The 20,573-nt window shown below is 41.8% G+C and overlaps 1 protein-coding gene across 1 annotated transcript in view; it reads left to right on the forward strand.

The window, feature by feature from the left end:
* Positions 1-20,573, forward strand: part of FBXL17 (F-box and leucine rich repeat protein 17) — a 715,529-nt gene that overhangs the window by 505,292 nt on the left and 189,664 nt on the right. The gene's annotated exons all lie outside the window — the stretch shown is intronic.

A 20,573-nucleotide genomic window follows, 5' to 3' on the forward strand; every position in this document is an offset into this window, starting at 1 on the left:
GAGGGACTGTCAGAGAAACATGGGGATATTGACACACTTTGCAGCCATGCAGGTTCATTTTAGACTGTTGCCATGTCGAAAAGGAGAGTTGTTATATATTCCAGCAAATACTGCATTTAAATATAATTTATCACTAGGTCATATAGGTTTAACAGGTTAATTGATGTGAATGGCGCTGTCTCCCTGGTTCCAGTGCTGTTTTTTTGTTTTTTTCTTGGACTTCTCCATTCTAGAGATGTGGTCCACTGTTGTGTTGGCTCCCTACAGGCTAATTTGCTGTAGTTCACCAATGGGGTGGAGCTAGCTTCCCTGCTTCTGATGCTAACCATTCAGCGCAAGGCAGCTTGAGAGTAGTTCACGCCCTGTTGGCTAACTACAGCAAATTAGGATAGAGGGAACTCAACAGTGGGCCATATCTCTGGAACAGTGGGGGGTGGGGTCCAGGAGAAAAATTCAAAACAGCCCTGGAATCAGGGAGACTACACTATTTAGGTCAGTAAACCAGTTCAACTTTTATGACCTAGTGGCAGATCCTCTTGCAAGGAGTTTGCTATGAGTGTCCTATACATTGTGCAGACAGTGAGGGCACACTTTAGAAAGCGAAAAACTGTGTAAGATAATTTCTATTTTCCTTTTCATATTGTAGAGTCCATTTGATTATACAATATTTGCGCTTTTAAGATGTACAGGGAAAATGACAACAGTATTTCTTTGTTTTTTCTGTATGGGAACACATGTATTTATAGTGGAGCTAAGTTCTGAACCATAAAGAATAAGACAGACGGAAAAAGAACCTTTGAGGTCATTGTATTAAATACAGCAAATGTTCTATTTATGGTAGGTCATGCATCATTTTATAATTAGGATTAATTAGTGAAAAATCAAACTAATGATTTGATGGAAGGACACTTTTTGTTGTAAGATCAAAGCTCCATCTCCTTAGACTATCAAAGTTTCTAATATTTAATTGCACTTAAGTACTAATTGGATTGCAAGGCACTTTCAATATGCTTCCTGCGAATGAACCAGTCATCTATACTAAATCTACCAAAGAAGAGATTATGCTCGTGCAAAGCTGCTATTCAGGCTGATTTGGCTGCTTCCTACGAAGAATTATTGTTTTAGTGTTCTCTGGTTCCTGGTTCTCTCTGTTTAAGCCGAACTACTTGATATGATGCATGTGAATAAGATTTAGATAGATCATGTTCTTTAAGAATTTTCTTAACTATTCCACTGCCAAGATTGCAGAACCTATGTTATGATCTTTTCTCCACTTATTTGAATAGTGTGTCGTATCTCTGCTGACCACAACTTCATCTGCTCATAAATTTAGGATAACATAAGTAACCAGGCTAGCTTTTCCGATTAACTTGCATGTTTGGCTCCAGTATACTTCTATATACTGGGGGAAATTAAAAACTACCAATAAAATCTCTAGTACCACTTATCTCCAAAGTAATAATATCAGGCCGGAAAAACCCAGTCTGTCCGATCCATGTTTCCATTGACTCGTGCCATGATAGTGGGATCAGGCATTCTCCATAGACATTACTGGCAAAGCATGCCAGGCAGGCATATTAACACCAGAACATTTTCCTTAAGGGGAATGTATCACCGAAAACGACATATTACTTAAATTAGGTTTTTATTATAAACAATTTTATAAACATTTTTGTTACTATCAAGATAAAAAAAATCTCACCACACTCCATCCTTTCTTCATAAACTCAACCCCACCATTCCAGATACTTGTTGGAGATGTGGATCTCCTGAGGGATATCTGGCTCATGTTTTTTAGTCGTGCCCCCAAATCCAGATCTTTTGGTCAGAGGTTGTGAGTCTCTGTCCTCTGTATTCCATTAAACCCTTTATTTTACCTTCTCAACACCCCTCTGATTCAGATAGGGCACAAGATTGCCAGGCTGCTCCTCCATATAATCACTGCTGCTAGATGTTTCATAGCTAGAAAGTGGAGACAGCAGTCACCTCCGACCCAAATGGAACTATGTTCTCGAATTATTGAGGTCCTCAACGTATGGAGTATCTTACTGCATTAACAAATAATATCATAGAATCATTTGATTCTATCTGGTCACTGTGGGACACCATCAGATTTTTCAGGGATATTGAGCGTTGTTCTCCTCCTGGCCCAAGCGAAGCTATCTATATTATCTACTTTGCATAAGGGGAACTATTATTAATGGGGCAATTATGGGGTGCACTATTATTAGTCTGAGCACTCTGAGGGAACATTATTATTAATCGGGAAACTCTGGGGAGCACAGTATCCAGAAGATCGGCGCTGTAAATAAGAATGGAGGATTTCCGCTCCTTTCTGGATACACCAGAAACCAGGGTAACGAGTGCCCGACGAAGGTCCTTTGACCGAAACGTTGCAACTAATCCTTGGCATCAAAAATAATAAAAATTTCAAGAATTCATCACTTACGACTCAGTGTGCCGAATATTTTTTACAATACGATTGGGTTGGGACCCTATTCGTGCACCTACCTGGATCTAGTGCATTCCGAACCAATTTCTACAAGTTTCCCATTCCGGGGGAGCACAGTTACTATTGGGTGAATTATTATTAATTGGGGCAGTGTGGGGAACCCACATGCGATGCTGTTTGGTGTCTTTAACTGACCCACATGTTTTGTATTTTACCACTGTTGAATGCTAAGCGAAGACATCTATACTATCTACTTTGCGTATGGGGAACTATTATAAATGGGGCAACTATGGGGTTCACTATTATTAGTGCAAGCACTCTGGGGGAACATTATTATTAATGGGGAAACTCTGGAGGAGCACAATTACTATTCGGTGAACTATTATTAATTGGGGCACTTTAACTGACCCACATGTTTTGTATTTTGCCTGCTAAGCAAAGACAGCTCTTTTATCTACTTTGCATAAGTTAATACCAATAGATGCTTGAATTTGATAACATTCTTTATTAATGTTCGATTTCTGTATGCTGATATATATTATTCACGATGTACCATAGTTTATTGTACTAACAAAATGTGTACAATAAAACAGTTAAACAAAAACAAACAAATTAAATCTTGAACTATTCCAGTTTTAGGCTGGGTTCACACTTTTTGCAGGCAGAAAATCTGCCTCAAAATTCCGTTTGGTATTTTGAGGCAGATTTTGCTCTGCCTGCACGCTGATTTTTGCAGAGTTTTTTGTGGCGTTTTTCGCCCGTGACCATTGAACGCCATGGGCAAAAACGCAGTAAAATACGCTGTCAATGGGATGTCAGAGGCGTAAATTCCCGAAAAGGCATGTCCCTTCTTTTTCCCCCGAGCCACTTTTTCTGCTCGCGGGAAAAAAACGCCTCCGCCTCTGCATTTTCGGCCGTTTTCCGACTCGGATTCCACATAAAAAAACTCAGTGTGAACTGACCCTTACACTGACCACCAAAGCAGACATTGTAGACTGACGCTTCCTGTTTTATGTAGCTCACTTGTCCGCTTTGATGTATGGATTGAGTACGCTCATCATAAGAGGGAGTCAATGACAATTCTGTTGTACTACTGGATGCCTAGATAAGGTAAGGTAGCAATAATATACACACATGGATAAAGTTCTGTATGTTGGAAATCCATAAAAACCTGGTCTCTGGGGGAGTTCGCTGTTCCATTACTTCCTGAAAACTGTAATAATCTATGATATTTCTCTGTCAATGGACTTCCATTTATATCTGCTGTCATAAATCACACAAACCTTGCTGCACTGTCTTCAGACATTACAGAGCGGAAGTGTGTGTCTCTAATATTGCCGTCCCAGGGAAGTTTTTCAAAAAAGAAAATAGCAAAATTATTTAGAAAAACGTTTTTTTAAGCAAAATGTGCCAGAATTCTGGCTAAATTTGCGCCAAAAAACTGGCATACTTTATATGTGATTTAGACACTTTATGCGCTTCACTAGTACGTAGTTATAATAGGATTGTAACGGCTGCCGCGCCATTCCCCGCTGCTTCCACGGCCTCTGCTCTGGTTCCTGTACACTCCATTCCCTCATGCTCATCCCGAGCTCCACTCACCCAATCCGGACGCTCTGCAGGGTCTGGGCGTCGTCGGGTAACTGCATCTCTCACCTCCCTCCACGGCCATCATCCAAGATGTGCGGCTGCAGCTACTAGAGGGCGCACGCGCTGACTCGTCCCTTAAAGGGCCGGCGTGTGGCAAAATCCTAAGACTTCCTATTTAAGGATCCTCCTCCCTCAGATCCTTGCTTGTTCAACCAAGTTATCCCTGTGAGCTTCCCTGTACCCAGTTTTCCCTGTTACCTTGCCTTCTGCCTTTGTCTGGATTTCCCGTTGTGACCTCTGCCTGAACTTGTACTATCCTTGCCTGCCGCCTGCCTTGACCTATTGCTATTCATACCCGTAACGACATCTGCTGCCTGTCCTGACTTCTGGCCTATTCATCTGACTGCCTCTAAACCTACTGTGCCAAGCGTTGCCCTGGGTTACAAGTACCGTCTCCCAGATGACACAGAGGATCCACAAACGAATGTAACCAAAAAACAGCCATTTTGGCGGTTTACATTTTTTGTTTGTTGTGTTCACCGTGCGTGTTAAATAATGCAATAAAGTAATAGTTCAGACTTTTACGGACGCAGCGATACAAATTTTTTTTCGTTTTTATATTACTATATTAGAGGAAAAATAGAAAAAAGTGTTTTTTTTTTAACTTTTCAATATTTTTATATTTTTTTCACTACTAACTTTAATAAACTTTTTTTTGTTTACACCATTTATTAGTCGTCGGCTTAACAGAGGCAGACAAAAGACAGACCTGGGGGCCTTCATTAGGCCCCCGGGCTGCCAGGACAACCAACGGCGCCCCCCGATCGAGGTGTGGGGGGTGCCGATGAGCTGTCGGAGGGGGCCACCCCCTCTTTTCAACGCTTCAGATGCTGCGGTCGGGATTGACCGCAGCATTTGAGGGGTTAAACGGCCGTTAGTCTGGGCTGTCATCTGTAAAACACAGCTGACACCCGCAGGCTATGGGGCGCGCTCAGCCCGTAAGCGCCCTCTTTACCTCCCTATGACATTTATCGTGTACATGTACGTGATAATGCGTCAAGAGTTTAATGGCATGAGACATTCTCTTTACAGGCACTTGACCACTATCTTCCCTGCAGCCGGACTACTACCATTTAGGCAGTGTGAATGCTCAGTTTACATATGTCAGTTGATGATACATAAAGAACCAATACTGGAACGTTTAAAAAAATAAAAATTATAACTCTGCAGTGAACTTTTATTGAGTATACACCAGAGTTTTCCTGTAATATAAATCTGTTGAACAGTAATATAATAATGCAGGGAAAATTGATTTTTTTTCCCATCATAAAGTAACAGAAAAATAACTTTTAAGGACAATTTTCCTATACATAATGTGAATAATAACTGGAGATATCTTATTTATATTGATAGAAACACATGATAGTCAAGTTTAATTTGCAAACTACATCAGTTCTAGAGAATGTGCCTTCTATATTGTGCAGTGTTTCAAAGCAACCTGGGTGTAAGTCATTAAATATAATCAGAAACCTCAGGAAGTCATACTCTGCGTGATTTGTGATGGTGTGGAGATGTCTTTATGTCTTGTAATCCAACTCACCCTTGTGTCATCCACTTCAGAAGAGTAGATGCCCTCACTAATCACTTACAGACAGTTGACTTGTAAGATATCTTATTTAGGAGGAAGCTCAGGACATGGTGACTTAATGTAGGGCAGCAAACTTATTATGAACATCTCCAGACATAAAGACATTCCTGAGGACTTGTACCTACATTGAAGATCTTTGTAACGCTTATTTCACTTAAAATTAATTCATTGTGAAACCATAACTTAAACTGACTGATATCTTACAGCAGCAAGAATCCAATCATCAATAAGAATGTCTATTTACTAATCCACAGTAAATAATGCTCTACAATTAAAGGGTTATTCCCATCTACAAAAATCTAAGCTCACCCTTCTAAAGATAATAATTTTTCTAATTACCTGTCTGTAGCCCAGCGATGTCATTTTCGTGATATTCTTGCTTGATGTTGCTGTCAGTCCCTCTTTGTTTGTAGCTCGTTGTCTAGGGATCTGGCCACCGCTATTTACCTTTACCTGATATCCTCTTCGTCCTTAGAAGAGGATGTCATTTTTCTCATGAACGCGCATATCGGCGCATGCGCAGTAGATGCAAGGCAAGGCACCAGTCGTGAGGAGAAGTCTGCGGTCCGCTGAAGGTTTGTGAAGTGTGTGTGTGTGTGTGTGTGTATATGTGTGTTTGTGTGCATATGTGTTTGTGTGTATATTTGTGTGTGTATATGTGTGTTTGTATATATATATATGTGTGTGTGTATATATATATATATATATGTGTGTGTGTGTGTTTTTTTTGTTTGTGCGTGTATATATGTGTAGGTGAGTATAACTTGGTATTGTTCACATTGAAAACTTTATTTTTATTTTGTTGCAGATTTTGCTGTACCGATTGGACTACATCTTTGATTCGTTAGACTACTGCATAGATCTGCGTTTTCTCAAATTTTAATAAAATTGTTAACGACGGTTTTGTGGGGTTTTCTTATTTCAATAAAAAAAAAATATTTGTGTGTTTTTTTAAAACTTTTTATTAGTGCCTAGGTAATGGCAGTTGGCTAATTGACAGCGTCCATTATTAAAGCGGGGCTTAGTGTTAGCCGGTGCAGAGGCTAGCACTAACCACCCATTATTACCCCGGTACCCACCACCACCATGGGTGCTGGGAAGAGCTGTTGTGGTGTGCTGTGATGGTTAGGGCACTAGGGCAGCCGCAGACTGGGAAGGGCCACAAACAGTGGACCTTCCCACCCTTGTAATGCTAGGCTGCTGTTGCTGTGTTGCATCTAGCTGGTTATGAAAATGGGGGGACCCCATGTCGTTTTTTTTTAAATTAACAAATTTAACAATAGACTTGGCGTCCCCTACATTTTTAATAACCAGCCAGATACAACACAGCAGCAGCAGCCTGGCATTACACGGGTGGGAAGGGCCTCTGGTTTTGTCCATTCCCAGGCTTATAACACCAGCCTGCGGCCGCCCCAGTGGTCCACCATCACTGGATCGTACCAGGCTCTTCCAGATAACCGTAGTGGAGGTTGATACCAGGGTAATGGCTGTTTACTGCTAGCCTAATGGACGTCGTCAAAAATACAACTGTCATATGCATGCGCTTTTAAAGTATAAAAAAAACATAGATATTCCCCAAAAAATTATTGAAATAAATAATCCACCACAGAATCCTCGCTAACCATTTTATTTAAACAAAAATCGTATATCATCGCAGTAGTCCACCGAATATACTACGTAGTACAATAGGTCCAGCGTAACCTGATTAAAATATATAAATTAGGCCTGAAGCATTCTTTTGTGAAATGATTCCCTGTGATGTCCCTTTTTTTAAAGTTTTTTTTCAGAGTACAGCAAAACTTAAAAAATATTTGTATCAAATCTCAGTTTTTTTTTTTTTTTATAATTATTTGGTCACTACACTTTTCCTTTAGAAAAACAAAATAGCGTTACTAAATTAGTCCTCGAACCCAACTTACTCAAGCAACCAAAACGTTCTAAAAACACAAGCACACACAAATACAAAATTTATAACACATGAGGTAGGCTTACATACAGGGCATATGGGTGTCACTGTCTGTTATATCAAGTATCTAAGCCAACAAAAAGTTAAGCTTAGATACAAGTACACAGCAGACACAAATCTTATACTATATACGGTGATTTGAAACAACACGTAACATCGTAATATAGTGCTTTGCTGTGCGCTCCAGAGGATTTCCCCTCTGGAACGCAATCAACACTTCATGCTTATCCGCATATAAAGCTCCAGCCACAAATGTCAGATCTTCATTACCAGCCATGAGTAAGGACGCAGGAAACGTCTGAAACGCGTAGGCATGATTTCCTGATCACCCCTTGTACGGAGGAAAATACCTTGCTGTTTTCTACTTTTACAACTTTCAATAAAACTTGGAAAAAGTTTCCTTTTTATATCCATCAGCGCTGGATCCAACTTCTGTTTTTCTCTCTCCACAAATCTTATACTATATAAGATTACTGTCTGCTGTGCCCCATTACATAAGGCTGATATGGGCTATGTATACCCCCAACATAGCTGCCTCATTTTTTTTTTACAGGTTACTTAGATGATGGTGCTTTTTTCTTGTGTTGGGGGTGCTTTATTTCAATAAAATTTTGTTTCTGTATATTTTCCTTGAAAGTTTTATTCCTACCACTTTAGTAATGGACGCTGACTGATTGACAACGTCCATTACTAAGGCGGTACTTAGTGTTAGCTGGTGCAGAGGCTAAGACTAACCACCATTATTATCCCGGTACCCACTGCCAACTGTGTTGTTGGGAAGATATGAGTACGATCCAGTACCCAACCATCTGTAGCGATGGTCGGGAACTGGGGCGGCAGCAGGCTGGTATTCTTACACTGGGAAAATAAAAAAACAGTGGCACTTCCCACCCTTGTAATGCTAGGTTGCTGTTGCTGTGTTGTGCTGCTGATGTGGCTGGTTATGATAAAGTGGATGGAACCCCACGTCTTTTTTAAAAAATATTTCCCCAAAATTTTACAAATAATAAAAAAAAAATGATGTGGTGTCCCTCTCATGTTTCATAACCAGCCAGATACAACACAGCAGCAGCAGCCTAGCATTACAAGGGTGGGAAGGGCCACTCTTTTTGGCCCCTTCCAGCCTCATGATACCAGCCTGCGGCCGCCCCACTGCCAGACCATCACAACAGATGGTCGGGTACTGGATAGTACCTGGCTCTTCCCGGCACCCCTGGTGGTGGTGGGTACCGGGGTAATAATGGGGTTAGTGTTAGCCTCTGCACCTGCTAACACTAAGCCCTGCCTTAGTAATGGACGTTGTCAATCAGACAGCGGCCATTACTAAAGTGGTAGTAATAAAAGTTTAAAATAAAAGACAAAGATATAGATAAAATATTTTATTTAAATAAAGCACACCCAACACAACCCTCATTAACCATTTTATTGTAGAAAAAAAGCCGTCATCAAAGTAGTAACCGACGTAGTCCAATGACCAAACCTGTAAAAAAAAACACAAAAAAAGGGAATAAAACATGTCGTAGGTTTAGATTCAGGCCCATGTGTGATACTGACTGTTATACCATGTATAGACGCCTACCACAAAGTTGGCTTAGATACAGGGCCTCAGCAGACAGTATCATACCTGGCCATACATACATATATACATACAAACATACATGCAAACATATATACATACAAACATACATGCAAACATACATACATACATACATGTATACAAACAAACATACATACATACACACATATACATACACACACACACACACACACACATACGTACACACATACATACATACACACATACATACAAACATACATGCACATACATACATATACAGAAAACATACATACATACATACATACAAACACACACATATATATACATACATACATGACCCCATATAGTAGTTATTTCGTAGTTCATGCTTCCAGGTTTGGTGACTTCGCTCCAATGAAAAGAAAAAAGAAAAAAAACCTCAAATAAGACATTCCCACGAAGATCTGTACGGTCCCGTCACTTTTCTTCTTACTGCTCCCATTCACAATAACAAAGCGGTGAAATTGTTACTGTGAATGGGAACAGTAAGAAGAAAAGTGACGGGACCGTTAAGATCTCCGTAGGAACGTCTTAGGTGAGTTATTTTTTTAAAATCTTTTCTGTTGTTCGCCGGGTGCTGATGCAGGTCCAGTGCGGCGACTAAAGATATTGCATGGGGGGGGGGGTGGTGCAGCTTAGCTAGAGGGGGAGAAGTGGCTTGCCGAAACGGGGTGAATAGAGTGTTTCATAGAAGAGTTGCGTGTTGTTGAAATTCACGGTGTGTTCGTCTCAACCCGGCTCACCATGCCTGGTTGAGACGAACATTCTCCCGATGCTGCTAGAGCTACAGTATCTAGCAATGTCGGGAGCGCGCACACTGCAGAGCGGCTTGGTTGACATCGAGCCGCTCACACCCCTTTTTAGAAAAGATAACCAGCACTAGCTGAGTTATCAAGTGTAAAAAAAAAAGGTAGTTAGGGGATGAATTTTTTACATTTTTTCACAGCAAATGTTTTATTATTTCATTCCAGCTTGGAATGTCTAAAAAAAATAACATTTGACTCAACTTGGGAATAACCCTTTAAGTAAATAAGAAGTCCATTTTAATATGACATTATTAATTGAATGCCATGTGGCTTTACATGTTTCTAACTTGTCAACCCCTTCCCACCCTGCATCATAATAGTACATAGCGGTAAGTGAATCGTCCTATTTAGTGGCGTAACTACCGCTGTAGCAGCCATAGCGGCTGTTGTGGGGCCTGCAGCATGAGGGGGCCCGTGCTGGCCGCCGGCACGGTCCTCTCTGGCCCCCTATCTACACGGGGGGCTGTATAGCACTGTTTACAGGGGGATGTGTGGCACTATCTACAAGGGTGTGTGACACTATACACTGGGGGCTGTATAGAACGGTTTACAGGGGGATGTGTGGCACTATCTACAAGGGTGTGTGACACTATCTACAGGGGGCTGTATAGCACTGTCTACAAGGAAGGCTGTATGGCACAATCTACAGGGGAGCTGTATGGCATAATCTACCAAGGGGGCTGTATGGCACTATCCACAGGGGGGCTGTATGGCAAAATCTACAGGGGGGGCTGTATGGCATAATCTACCGGGGAGGGGGGTGCTGTATGGCAGTATCTACAGGGGGGGCTGTATGGCACGATCTACAGGGGACCTGTATGGCACGATCTACAAGGGGGCTGTATGGCATGATCTACAGGGGGGCTGTATGGCACGATCTACAGGGGGGCTGTATGGCACGATCTACTGGGGGCTGTATGGGACGATCAACGGGGGGCTGTATGGCATGATCTACAGGTAGTCTGTATGGCACGCACTGCAGGGGGGGTTGTATGGCACGATCTACAGGGGGGGCTGTTTTGGCACAATCTACATGGGGCAGGGGCATTGCTAGGATCTTGAAAGATAAGGGGCACAAACACCGAGACATATATCCACCTCCTCCCCCCCCCCCCCGACATGTGTGATCCTGTCTGATGGGCCCTGTATCTGAGCCTACCACATGTTAGACATAGATACAGAGGCCATCAGACAGTATCATACATGGCCATGTATATAAGCCTACCACAAGGTAAGCTTAGATACGGGGCCCCAGCAGACAGTAATGTTACACTTACCCTCCTCTTCGGCTCTGGGTGCAGGACTTTCTGCTGCACTCGGGAAGGCGGAGGGTAAGTATAGTAACAGGGGCCCATGTATTTTATTACATCGGCCCTAGTTACTATAGTAATTCTTTATAGATGCAGTGTGGGGGTGGTGCGGCCCCCCTTGGCTTCGGGCCCGGTCGCAATTGCGTGGCACCAGGCCTAAGATCCGGGGCTTTTGTCCCTAACGCCAAAATTGTCTAAGTCTTAGCAGGTTGTCTGGCCTTAAATTTCCAGTGCCCCTTGACAGCAAGTGATCATATGGATCTAGCTGCTGGAAATCCCCACAATTATCTGTTATGTTCTGGGGAGCCTCAGTATATGTTTTGTTTTTCTAGCAGTATTTCCCTAAACTAAGCAAATTTAAGTGTAAGATCTTCCGAGAGTCGCTATGGATATGGGAGTCCTGCGTTGCATAAATGCTTATGATAGAAGCAAATCTCATCTCTATAGTACGTAATTAAGTACCTGAAAACTGTGTGTGTATATACAGTACATTATTAATATAATCCTCTGCAATTCACTAAAACTTAGTAGCTTCACTTTAATAGCTTAATTTTCTATTTTATAAGCATAGGGGCTACTATATAACCCCCCAACAAAACAAAAGTTATCCGAATTGCAGACAATGCAGATACCAAATATGGCAGCCTCTGTACCTCTAAACCAGGGGTCTCAAACTCGGCAGGGTAATTGGGCCGCATATAGAAAAAATAGGAAGTTGACGGGCCGCATTACTTTCAAATTTGATACAATACAAAATTATTGTTAATAAATTACTTATTTGAACTACTATAACACTATATTACTATAATAATAATAATACTACATTACTATAAAATGAATACTACATTACTATAATAATACCGCTGTCAAGATTGGGCAGCCTTTTTTTAGATAGTGCCACAGTGCCCTCTGTAGATGCTGCGACAGTGTCCTCTGTAGATACTGCCACAGAGCCCTCTGTAGATGCTGCCGCAGAGCCCTCTGTGGATGCTGCCGCAGTGCCCTCTGTGGATGCTGCCGCAGTGCCCTCTGTGGATGCTGCCGCAGTGCCCTCTGTGGATGCTGCCGCAGTGCCCTCTGTGGATGCTGCCGCAGTGCCCTCTGTGGATGCTGCCGCAGTGCCCTCTGTGGATGCTGCCGCAGTGCCCTCTGTGGATGCTGCCGCAGTGCCCTCTGTGGATGCTGCCGCAGTGCCCTCTGTGGATGCTGCCGCAGTGCCCTCTGTGGATGCTGCCGCAGTGCCCTCTGTGGATGCTGCCGCAGTGCCCTCTGTGGATGCTGCCGCAGTGCCCTCTGTGGATGCTGCCGCAGTGCCCTCTGTGGATGCTGCCGCAGTGCCCTCTGTGGATGCTGCCGCAGTGCCCTCTGTGGATGCTGCCGCAGTGCCCTCTGTGGATGCTGCCGCAGTGCCCTCTGTGGATGCTGCCGCAGTGCCCTCTGTGGATGCTGCCGCAGAGTCCTCTGTGGATGATGCCGCAGAGTCCTCTGTGGATGCTGCCGCAGAGTCCTCTGTGGATGCTGCCGCAGAGTCCTCTGTGGATGCTGCCGCAGAGTCCTCTGTGGATGCTGCCGCAGAGTCCTCTGTGGATGCTGCCGCAGAGTCCTCTGTGGATGCTGCCGCAGAGTCCTCTGTGGATGCTGCCGCAGAGTCCTCTGTGGATGCTGCCGCAGAGTCCTCTGTGGATGCTGCCGCAGAGTCTTTTGTAGATGCTGCCACAGAGTCCTCTGTAGATGCTGCCACAGAGTCCTCTGTAGATGCTGCCACAGAGTCCTCTGTAGATGCTGCCACAGTGCCCTCTGTAGATGCTGCCACAGTGCCCTCTGTAGATTCTGCCACAGTGCCCTCTGTAGATTCTGCCACAGTGCCCTCTGTAGATGCTGCCACAGTGCCCTTTGTAGATGCTGCCACAGTGCCCTCCGTAGATTTTGCCACAGTGCCCTCCGTAGATGCTGCCACAGTGCCCTCCGTAGATGCTGCCACAGTTCCCTCCGTAGAAGCTGCCACAGTGTCCTCTGTAGATGCTGCCACAGTTCCCTCTGTAGATGCTGCCACAGTTCCCTCCGTAGGTGTTGCCACAGTGCCCTCCGCAGATGCTGCCACAGTGCCCTCCGCAGATGCTGCCACAGTGCCCTCCGCAGATGCTGCCACAGTGCCCTCCGCAGATGCTGCCACAGTGATGTCAGGGGCTTGCCCAGAGCTGGAGTCCCGGAGCAGAGCCGCTTCTAGCACTCTGCCTGGGATTCCAGCTCTGCTCCTGACATCACTGTCCATATATGACAGAGATGTCAGGGGCAACCCCAGAGCTGGAGTCCCGGGCAGAGCGCTAGTAGGCTCTTCCTGGGACTCCAGCTGTGGTCCTGACATCACTGGGACTCCTGCTCTGGGGAGGCCCCTGACATCATTGTCGATGTATGGACAGTGATGTCAGGGAATTCCACCGAGTCCCGGAGCAGAGCCTATACTAGCGCTTTGCCCGGGACTCCGCTCTGGGGAAGACCCTGCACGCTGTGCATATATGGACAGCGATGTCAGGGATTTCCACAAAGTCCCGGAGCAGAGCCTGTACTAGAGCTCTGCTCGGTACTTCGCTCTGGGGAAGACCCTGACACACTGTCCATATATGGACAGCGATGTCAGGGAATTCCACAGAGTCCCAGAGAAGAGCCTGTACTAGCGCTCTGCTCGGGACTCTTCTGGGGAAGAGCCTGACACACTGTCCATATATGGACAGCGATGTCAGGGAATTCCACGAGTCCCAGAGCAGAGCCGATACTAGCGCTTTGCCCGGGACTCCGGCTCTAGGGAAGCCCCAGACATCGCTGTTCATATGTGGACAGCGATGTCAGGGAATTCCAGAGTCTCGGAACAGAGCCGATACTAATGGCTCTGTGTCCCGCGGGCCGCAGATGACAGCCCCAGTGGGCGCATGCGGCCCACGGGCCGCGTGCTTGAGATCCCTGCTCTAAACCATACTAAACCATGATTAAGATAATGGTAAAGCTTCATGCACATGGATCCAAAATACAGAATTTGAATACGGAATCTATGGACGCATATTGTACTTCTATGTGTGTCTGATTTCTACACAGAGGCATTTAATCATGACATGTTGTATTGAATGCTTTATTATGGAGGTGTTCTCGTCTGGGAGCAGGGCGAGGGTTAGGTGACCACCTACGGTGTCACTTCGCAACAGGTGGGGGAGTGTTAAAAACAAATAAAAGTATTGAAAAAAACCACACAAGTAAAAAAAAAAAAGGTAAGACTGACCTAACTTACCACACCTCGCTCTCCGGTTCTCGTCAGGCTATAGTGTAAGGTGGCGCCAACAACGTCCTGATGCTGGCTGGCTTCAAGATCCTGTGTACACCAACGCAGACTTTGTCCTGACTCTGGATGCCATTAGGACCCTGTTAAGCAGCGCCTGAAGCAGAAGAGGAGCAGTGAGTATAGTGGTCTGGTCTGCAGTCTGAATATTTTTTATTCTTTGGTCTGCGCTTTGATAAAATTCTGGGGTCTGATAATATTTTGGTGTCTGTTCTGGTGTCTGTTTGAAGGGTAATTCCCATCTAATAAAGTTATGGCACATCGCTAGGAAGTCAGACCCCAACCTATCGTGAGAATTAAGCAGGCTGCAGGGATAATTTAGCTACTTTAATGAAGCTGTGTTGCAGTTCTTTGCACAGCAGATGGCCAGGGTGCCGCGGTGTGGGGAAAAACAGTGAAGGAGAAGCAGCGCTAAACCAGCGCTGCAGCCCATTTATTTTCAGGATAGGTGGGCATCCCAGAGGTCAGAACCCCACCGATCTCAAAGTTTTGGCATATCCTTTCGAAATGCCATTACTTTACAAGATGGGACCATCCCTTTAATTTGTGGGTGTTGTCTGGAGCCTGATTTAATTTAGGGGATTCTGGTCTGGGGTCTGAATTAAGGGGTCTCGTCTGGGTTTTGAATTAATTTAGGGGTCTGGTCTAGGGTCTGAATTAATTTAGGTGTCTGGTCAGTCTTCAGGAAAAGTCGTCATGGTTGGTCTGGGCAGGATGGATAAGAAAATAAATTGACTCCAATCAGAGAATACGTCACCTGTGAGTCACTGGATACAATTGTTATGTATTCTGTATGATCAGACCTATATTCTCTTGTATAGTCTGCAGTGTGATAATACTCTGCAGACTGCCTATGTAGAACTAATGTGTGACTACAATACAGTCACAGTATGGCAGTATAGTTGGTTATATTGGTGTTTTATATAGTGTTTATAAAGTGGTGTGAGTGTATGTATATATATATATATATATATATATATATATAGTGTTTATATATTTTGGTGTATCTTTATATAGTGGTAGTGTACACTTGTCCCTAACTGTGTTTTTTTGTTTTGAAGTAAAGTAGCTTTGAATTGATTCAAGGGGAGGGGGCGGGTTACAATTTATCTAAACCGCCTAGGGCACCAAAATAATGTCCCTCATCCAAGACATGCCTAAAAGCAATGCTTTTAGATGACAATATGGTGCACACAGAGGCAGCAGTCAAAGGTACATGTAGTGCTTACAGGTCTATAATATGTATCTTTAGGCACTTTGTGCGTTGCTGTTAAGGCACTGGTCACACAGCGTTGCATTGTGAATTACACTTAAACGTTCTAATGTAGCATTGGGGTAAGTGAGCAAAGAGCTCAAAATTTTCATTCAGAATTACGAAAGCACAATTTGTGTGAATAAAAAGTATTATTATTGTTCTAATACTAGATTCAAGTCACATTAAATCTGACCAAAATTATTTCTCCAGACAATTGATAAATGAGATAAACTGTGAGACTGTGAAATCATTTCTAGGGTGATTACCTGGACCAGAAACTGATGAATGATAAATCCAACATTGCACCCTGTCCCATAAATACAATCTTTAAAAAAAATCTTTTCATTTTGTTTAAACTGTTTTCCTTCAGCATCAGACATTTTTCATAGGGACGGACCAGCTGTGACACTTACTAAAGTACCGTAACATTTTGCTAATTTAAAAAGGTCTACCTTAGATTGACTGCGACCTTATCAATAGGATAGCCTCATTCATCTCCTAAGAAGACTGCTGTCACATTGTGCAGTACAGGCTCCAGGCTGTAGTTTTACCTGCTACTGTTTAAAGATTATTTTATAATAAGCATTTCCATTTAGGAACACTGCTTTAAACTTTAAAACCACTATTTAGCCGTTGTAGAAAACAATATAAGTGCCTTGTTTTCAGAATGTTCTCTGTGTGAAGTAAAGTCCTTTCTATCGGCAAGGAGAGCCATAACCTTAAAATACCCACGTTTTATTTTGGTACATGGTTCTGATACATTGGCTGACCGTTTCCAACGGCAGCGGTTTAAGGTTTTCTAACCAACTGCACTGTCTAGAGAGATTAAAAAAGTTAATTATAGAATGTGAATAATCACTAAGCTTACATGACAATACCCAAAATATTTATATACTATATCTTCAAATAGGACATCTGGAATCTATGCAACCCAGTGCTTGAATGTAAGTGTTCAATCCCAATTATTATCATCTTGCTTATTAACTAGTACAAATAATTTCCTTCGAATCCGGTAATATGCTCCTCAACTGTGCATTTTTCAATAAATGTTTTCACTTTTTTTTTTTCGCTAAATGATATATCACCAGCACCATTTAAAAGGAGATCTCTAACAGTAACTGATCCGTGGTTGTAGTTTAATACTTCACTAAATCAGGAAAGAGCAGATCAAGATGACATTTTAGATCACTTTACCAGCTACATTCCAGATATCTAAGGTTTTCAATTTATTCCTTTAGATACACAGTAAAAATACAATTCTGCTGCTTTTGGGAAAGGAAAAAAGTTATACATCACTTTATCCGAAAAGCCTATTCAAACAAATGTGCAAAACACAAGTAAATATTAACAATGAGGTAATGCCAATGCATACTAATAAACGTACAAGTCCAAATAATGCATCTTTAGTTTTAGAAGTTTTTATTGTAAGAAATGTATAGTGAAAGCATTACAAATAATAGTTTCCCTTCGCAGAGGGAGCCAGAGAAAAATGGAAAAATGATCTGTTGTGTAAATATTGGTATGATATTGAAAAAACAAACAACCATTAAACCATAAACAATATTGAGTGCATATTTGGCTTACCATATGTTTTCTATATTAGCGTAGAAGAACAATTATGTCTTGATCAGGATCCAAGGTCGTAGAGAAAGCATATTCTTCGAATATTAGCTAAAAGTCCTACTTTAGGATGAGATTGATTAAATAATGCATCATTATTGACAATTTATCAATTTCACAAACTTCAAATCCATCAATACCATTCATAAAGACCATAATCCATAAATAGTCTTAATATATATATATATATGTATATATATATATATATATATATATATATATATATATATATATATACCAGCAGAAAAGACAGCAGCACTCCAACACAATCAAATTGGTATGTAACTGGGTGCCCGCAAGTAGTCCAGGTCCAAGACTAGATCGATATCCAAAAAATAAATCTTGCAGCACTCCAATGAAGTAAGTGAAAAAATGTAGTTTTATTCAAGCCAACATAGAAAAGGTGCAACGTTTCAGTCCAACATGCTTGAAAAAAAGTCCTAATGTTGGACTGAATCATCGCACCTTTTATTTTGGCATATTATTAATTATCTGTCACCCATAGCTTTATTCTGAGGGATTTCCTGTTATTCATTATTTGTCAAATCTGGTATATCTGAATTTATCAGAGAATAACTCTGCAATAGTTTTGAATATCCAAGTAATTCTGACATTGTTTTTTCGTCACATGTTGTACTTTATTTTAGTGGTAAAAGTAGACTGATACGATTTGCGTGGATTAATAGAAAAATACATGAAATTTTGTAAAATTTCATTTTTTTCCCTATTTTGAACAGCAATAAATACATATTGTACGATATATATATTTTTTAAATATATATTTCCATCTCTTTACTCTTTATTTTGGCAGCACTTTTGAAAAAAACAAAAAAATTTTTTAGCAATTTAGTAGACTTCAAAATTTATAAAAGTATTATTACATTTTGAAGTCCATTTTGTTTTCCTGCAAGACGCCAGGTTTTCAGAGGCGTGTCAGAATGATGAAAACCCCCCATTTTGAAAGCTACACCCTTAAGGTCTATTAAGGGGTGTTGTAAATATTTTGAACAGTTTTTTTGTAAGAATTCATGCAAAGCAGGCGTAAAAAATTATAATAATTTTTTTTCACAAATGTGTCATATTAAAGACCGATTTCTTTGTAAAGAGAACATGAGAATGAAGAAACACACCCCAAAATCTATCACCTTGTTTCTGCTGTTTTCAAAAATACCCCCATTGTGAACCTAATGCGTAGCCTGGACACACAGCAGGGCCCAAAAGGAAGGGAGCATCTGGAGGCTTTCAGGAAATGTTTTGGGCCCCACTGCACATTTGGAGAGGCTTTGAGCTGCCCGGACGATAGAAACTCCCCATAAATGACCCCATTTAGAAAACTAGACACCTTAAGGTATTTATCTAGGCGTGTAGTGAGTATTTTGACCCCACAGTTGTTTGCAGAATTGAATGCAAAGCAGGTGAAAAAAAATAAAATTCCACTTTTTTCACAAATGTGTCATTTTAAAGACAGATTTCTTGTAAAGCGAACATGAGAATGAAGAAACATACCCAAAAATCTATCACCCTGTTTCACTTGTTTTCAAAAATACCCCCATTGTGGCTTCAATCTGTTTACTAGACGTGTGGCTGGGCCAAAAAAAAAAGGGAGCACCCTTTGGCTTTCGGGGCCCAATCAAATAAATTCTAGGCCCCATATCATGCATTTAGAGATATTGAGCTGCCTGAACAAAAAACCCACCCAGAACTGCCCCAAAATGTATTCATTTAGTGGTGTCGTGATCATGGTTATTATTTCAGACACTACGGGTATATAATGTTTTCTTCAAATTCTTATTACATTTCCAGATAAAATAGAGGAAACGTGGTGAAAGTTTATTTTGTTAGAAATATGCCACGTTAATAAAATTGTGCGGCATACAAAAGAGAAGTGAAGCCGTGTATTCATAACGGATGTATGTCGCTATATACGCATTTGCCTGTACTTATGACTATGTCTTGCTAAAGAAGCAGTTGTCCCGCATCTGTGCCATTATGATGTCATTGTGGACAGAATTCTGTCCTAATATAAAATGAGTCAGATAGGAAAAAATAAACTGTACTGGAGTGACGGGCAATATCTTAAAAGAAAAATGCAGGAAAATGTATCCAACTATGTGGCAAACTCCAGTTTGTTCACAAGATAGACGAACACCTGCAGGGCTGTCATGACCAGCTTTTTTTTTTTCATTGACTGGTTGTGCAACGTCTTTTTAGCGCCATCAATTCTTATATGAGGGACGAACGTGCCCAGTGACGCGGTACAACATAACAGGCCCCTGCCCGGCAAGGAAGGAACCGCTATGTGCACAAAACAACCAATCAGTTAAAGTATATATAAAGGGACAGTGCCCAAAACCATCTATAGGAACAGTAAAGGATCACAAATTCCCAAAATGATGTCAGTATTTCCAGAAGAATTGTCGGGTGTACTACGCCCAGTAAGAACCCGAACAGAACTGTAACAAAGCCCATGATGTATTGATAAGAAACAGCTAGATTATTAGAGATCCTCCAAAAAAAAAATATCATGCCCATATCATGGTACAGAATTAGGAATGTAACAGCTGTATGTGGCAGGACATAGTCATCAGAAAAAGGAAATACATCCTCAATTTATTCTTGTAACCATTGCTAAAATGCACGACTTCCACTAATTCAGGGGCGGCACGGGCCGCACGTGTTGGATTTATCTATTAATGAATGTAATGCCCACATATATTTTTTATTTCAACAACACTTGTGGGGGTTCTTGTTCTGAATAGACAGATGTGGGCTCCTGCACAATAAACTGTATTAATTTGTGAGTGATCATGTCCAGGATTTAATTTTCCAAGACTTATATAATAGAAATGAATTTGTGAGTAATCAAATCCTGGATTTAATTGTCCAAGAATTGTATAAAAAAATAATAAGGGGTAAAATTAGTTTTACAGTCTGAAATAAATACCTTCCCATGAAAATCCCTCCCTCCCTCCCTTGGAATAAATGTAATTGACTCCCTAAA

This window comes from Rhinoderma darwinii, chromosome 1 (genome assembly GCF_050947455.1).
Source record: "Rhinoderma darwinii isolate aRhiDar2 chromosome 1, aRhiDar2.hap1, whole genome shotgun sequence".
In the NCBI taxonomy this organism is placed as follows: Eukaryota; Metazoa; Chordata; class Amphibia; order Anura; family Rhinodermatidae; genus Rhinoderma; species Rhinoderma darwinii.